Here is a 5,119-nt window from a genome sequence, read left to right as displayed (position 1 = left end):
CAGGTGAAATGGCCCTTCCTGAAGGCCGTGTCTGCACCGGCGCAGCATCCCGGCTGGCTGAGGAGTAGCTGCAGTCAGGGGGTGAGATGCCATGGCCGGCGGGCTGGGTTGGGTGAGCGCAGCAGGACGAGGCCTGTGCCCCGACAGGGCCCTTCCCAGGGCGGCCTGACTCCTCTGGGAAGGGCCTGGACAGAAGCTTCTGGCGTTGGACTTTCTTGCTCTGAAGGTGCCCAAACTAAACCCCCAGAAAGCTACAGGATCATGACAGGCAGCTCTTCCTGCCCAAAATCACCCCCCTCCATCAGCGGGACCCAGCCCCGGGGTCTGTGGCAGCACGGGGGGCAGCAGGCGCAGGGCGGCTCCGTGAGGAGAGGCCCGAGCTGCCCCAGAGCTTTGCAGCTCACAAACACCCATGTAGGGATTTTTTGGGCTCACAAACAGCAAATTAGGGAGGTTTAGGGATTCAAAGAAGACATTAATGGAGCTGTGGGATCAGACACAGCCTTGTAGGGAGATTTTGGGTTCACACACACCTGTTTAGGGAGATTTTGGGCCCAGACAGCGCCACGCAGGGAGCCGTTAGGCTGAGAAACAGAAACTTAGTAACGTTTTGGGCTGAAAAACAGCCACTTAGGGAGCTTTTGGGGTCTAAACCACTGATTTGTGGATTTTTTGGGCTGAGAAACTGCCACATAAGGAGCTTTGGGGCGGAGAATCTGCCATTTAAAGTGATTTTGCAGTCATTAACAGTGTTTTAGGTAGCAAATGGGCTCAGAAATGGGAATTTAGTTAGCCTTTTGGCTTCAGAGAACCCATTCATGGAGCCGTGGGATCAGACACACCCATGTAGAGATTTTTTGGGTCAGAAACAGAAATTTAGTGAGCTATTGGGCATACACACACCCACTTAGGGAGCTCGTAGCCTGAGAAACAGCCACTTAGGGAACTTCTGGGCTGAGAGACAGCCACTAAGGGAGCTTTTGGGGTCTAAGCCACTGATTTCGGGAGCTTCTGGGATCTAAACCATTGCTTTACGGAGCTTTTGGGCTGAGAAATGGCCACTTAGGGAGCTTTTGGTTTCTAAACCACTGATTTAGGAAGCTTTTTGTGTCTGGAAGACACAGTTTGGGAGCTTTCGGGATCCAAAACACCGATTTAGAGAGCTTTGGGGCTCAGAAAGAGCAATTTAGTGAGCTTTTGGGCTTCACAATTTAGGGAGCTTTGGGCTCAGAAACAGCAATTCGGGGAGATTAGGACTAAACCGACTTCTTTAGGGAGCTTTTTTTTCTGAGAAACACTCATTTAGGGATTTTTTTGGCTCAGAAACAGCAATTTAGGGAGGTTTTGGGGTTCAAAGAAGCCATTCATTGAACTTTAGTACTCAGAAACACCCATGTAGAGTTTTTTTTTGGGTCAGGAACAGCCAGCCACTTAGGGAGCTGTGGGGCTGAGAAACTGCCACTTCAAGCTATTTTGCAGTCTGAAGCACTGATTTAGGTAACTCCTGGGCTCAGAAACAGCAATTTCGTGAGGTTTTGGGCTTCAGAAAACCCGTTCAGGGAGCTTTGGGGTCAGAAGCACTCAGTTTGGCAGCTTTTGGGATCCAAAACCACAGCTGAGGTAGCTTTGGGCTGAGGAATACCCACTTAGGGAGCTTTGGGGCTGAAATCCAAGAATTTAGGGATTTTTGGGGGTCCAGACACACCCATTTTGGGAGCTTTTGCACTCAGACACACGTAAGGCAATTTTGAGCTCAGAAAAAACCCAAGTGAGGAGCTCTTGGCCTCAGAAAAACCGATATGAGGAACTTTTGGGAGTCACAACAGCAATTGAGGGATCTGTGGGGCTTAACCCAGGAATTAAGGGAGCTTTGGGCTCTAAAAACAGATATTTTGGCAGCTTTGGGTCTCAGAAACAGGGATTTAGGGAGCTCTTGGGCTGAGCAACACCCACTTAGGGAGCTTTTGGGCCTCGAAAACACTTATTTAGGGAGCTTTGGGGCTCTGAAACAGTGTTTTGGTAGCTTTCGAGATCCAAAACTTTGATTTAGGGAGTGTTGTGGCTCAGACACATCCATTTAAGGAGTTTTGGTGGTCAAACCTCTTATATGGGGAGCTCTGGGTCTCAGAAACACTAACATAGGGTGCTTGGTTGCTCAGAAGCATAAATTTAAGGAGCTTTTGAGCTCAACCCCAGTAATTTAGCAAGTTTCTTTGTGATGAGAAGTAACCATTTAGGGAGCTTTTGGTCTCAGACACACCCATGTAGGGCAATTTTGAGCTCAGAAACACCCATTTAGGGTGTTAGCCCTTGTCTCAGACACACCCACTTGGGGAGCTTTTAGTGTGAGAAACATCCACCTCAGAAACCTCTGGGCTGAAAAACAGCCACTAAGGGAGCTTTTGGGGTCTAAACCAGTGATTTAGGGAGGCTTTGGGGTCTAAACCACTGATTTGTGGGGAGACAGTGGGGTAGCCCTGTATGTTAGGGAGTGCTTTGACTATGTAGAGCTTGACAATGGTGGTGATAGGGTTGAGTGTGTCTGGGTAAGAATCGGGGGGGGAGGCCACCAAGGCAGGTGTCACGGTGGGAGTCTGTTACAGGCACATTCTGGGCTCTGCCTTTCAGGACTGGAACTGGTGGTGACAGCCCTGTCCTGTCCCCCTCCAGAGGCAGGAGGAGATGATCATCCCTGGATGACCCCCCCCTACCCCCCTGGGAGCCCTGGGCCATTTCCCTCTAATGATCAATAAACCCCTTCAGCAAAGCTATGCTCTGGGGGGGGGTGTGTGTCCCTGTCCATGTCCCCTCTCCGCTGCCAGTGCCCCGGGTCCTCTCTGGCTGCACCACCGCCATGAGCAGAGCGGCTGAGGGAGCCCGGATGCCTGGGGTGTCTCTGTAAAGGAGATCCCCTTCCCACCCACCACGTGCCCCCCGATAAGGGCAGATTAGGGCAAAGTGGAGTGTCCCCCCAGGAGGCTGGGAGAGGCAAGGGGCAGATGGTGCCAGCCCTTGGGGCACGTGGTGCTTTGGAGGCACAGCGGGAAACAGGTTCTTACCAGGGCTCCAGTGAGCACCATCCCCCACATCGCACAATGGGGTGTCGGGGCAGGAGAGGAGCACGGAGAGGCAGCCCAGAGCCCCGGGTCCTCTGCCCCGCTCTGGGAGGGGTGGTGGTTCCCTGCCCCATGGACTCAGCCCTCCTGGCTTCACAGGAGATTTCAGAGCCCCACGCTGGGCCCATGTGCCTTCCTGGACCCCCAGCCCCACACCCTTGTTGGGGGCACCCCCCATCACAGACCAGGAAGGCAAGTCATGGGCTCCAGACACTGGACGGACCTCTCCCCGTGCCTCGCCATGTGTGGCCCAGCTTTGTGGGACTTTGTGTTCATTATTTCTCAGCTGTGGTTTTGTCTCTCCAGGCAGGCACTGAATTACCAACTTTTACATTAGGAATTGTTCCCTCACCCTGCATTTTTTTGTCACATTTTTCCCTGCATGTGATGATCTGAAAGGGTCTTTTCCAACCTCAATGATTCTCTATGATTTCATGTCTTCAGCAGGGTCGACTGCAGGGGAATATTTCCCAGGGGGCTGGGAGGACCTGAGAGTCTCCAGGGCAGCGAACTGCAAGCGGGGCTGATGGGCAGCATCATCCTGTGGCTCATCCCTGGGCTGTGGGGTTGGGGCAGGAGCTGTCAGCTGGGAAACCAAAAAAGGGTTTCCTTTTTTTTGGAAGAAAAAAAGAAAAACGGGAAGCCAGAACCCAAAATTTACAAGACACAGGCGTGACAGAGCAAACATGGAGCCAAGGAGAAGAACCCAGCCTCGCTGCTCACAGTAATTGGTGGGCCATGGAGAAAGCACAGGCACCACTGCCAGGAAGGTCAGCCTGGACTCTGCAAGAGTGTGACCCAGGGGGACCCTGGCCTGGGAGGGATGCGGGAATTGATAGAGCTGTGTGAACCCGTGAGCGATGTGCAGGGGAAAGGGGAGCAGGAGGAATAAAGATGGGGATTGACAGAATCACAGAATCATTGAATACCAGGTTGGAAGGGAACTCAGGGATTCTCTGGTGCAACCTTTCCTTGCAAAAGCTCCGTCTAGACAAGATGTGCCAGCACCCCATCCAGGGTTCCTTTTGTTCCTGAAGCCATGAGAGCCCTCCACTTGCTTCTGATCCACAGAGATTCCAACAAGAGATCCTCGACCTCACTCACCTTGTGAGTCAGTTAGAAGCAGCTGCTTCACAGTTCCAAGGTTATGGTGCTAAGCTTTCTATCTCTGCTGTAGGAGTGTCCAGTTTGGGGATCTTTTGGAACAAAGAAGAAATAGGTGGAGTTCTGGAGTCCGTGTCTCTGGAACTGTTCAGACAGCTTCCATCGGAAGTAGTCTTTTTGCACTGAAGCCCACTAGCATTTTGACTAACATCTGGCATGGTTTGCTGATGAACAGTTAAAAAAAATAATGACGCCTTCAAGTAATTACAAAAGCAAAAAAATACTGCCAGACGAGCCACATTTTTATTTATACCTTCTTTCTTTTCTGTCAGGTTTTCTGCAGGCAAAAAATGGTGCAGATGTTTTCACATGAGCTGCCTCAATCTTCATGCCTTCCTTTAGTACGCTTAGGTTATTAGCCTGCCTGTAAACTAATACGAAATTTAGTGTTGTAGCTCTTTTTTTTTGTCATAATGTTGAATCACAGCGCCACGGGATGTCCTGTACAGGACAAGCATCAGTACAGATATCAGTGCAAGTCGGAGGAAGTCACCCCACCTGGCCTGAAAGTCGGGCAAGAGTTGTGATGCATTTTCCTGGGCTTTTCTCATATGCCAAAGCACGAGCTAAAAAGGTCGGGTCTTCCTGCATTTACTCATGTTGTGTGAGCACAGCTCAGGCAGGTACCATGGATAAACTCTTCCTCAGTGCAAACCAACGTTTAAAGGAGTCCACCGTTCAGAAACTCTTTCTGCAAACACACTTGTCCCTTTAGAAGAGTTACCTGATTTCCTTAGTTCTTCACGGCGATAGCTGGGCATGAGCCTGAGAGCACACGTGCCCTTCTGAAAGGCACAAGAGCAGGCCAGCTGGGAAGAAGTGAAGAGGTGATGGAAAAG

This window comes from Grus americana, chromosome 27 (assembly GCF_028858705.1).
Source record: "Grus americana isolate bGruAme1 chromosome 27, bGruAme1.mat, whole genome shotgun sequence".
Taxonomy (NCBI): Eukaryota; Metazoa; Chordata; class Aves; order Gruiformes; family Gruidae; genus Grus; species Grus americana.
This window is presented reverse-complemented; position numbering follows the sequence as displayed.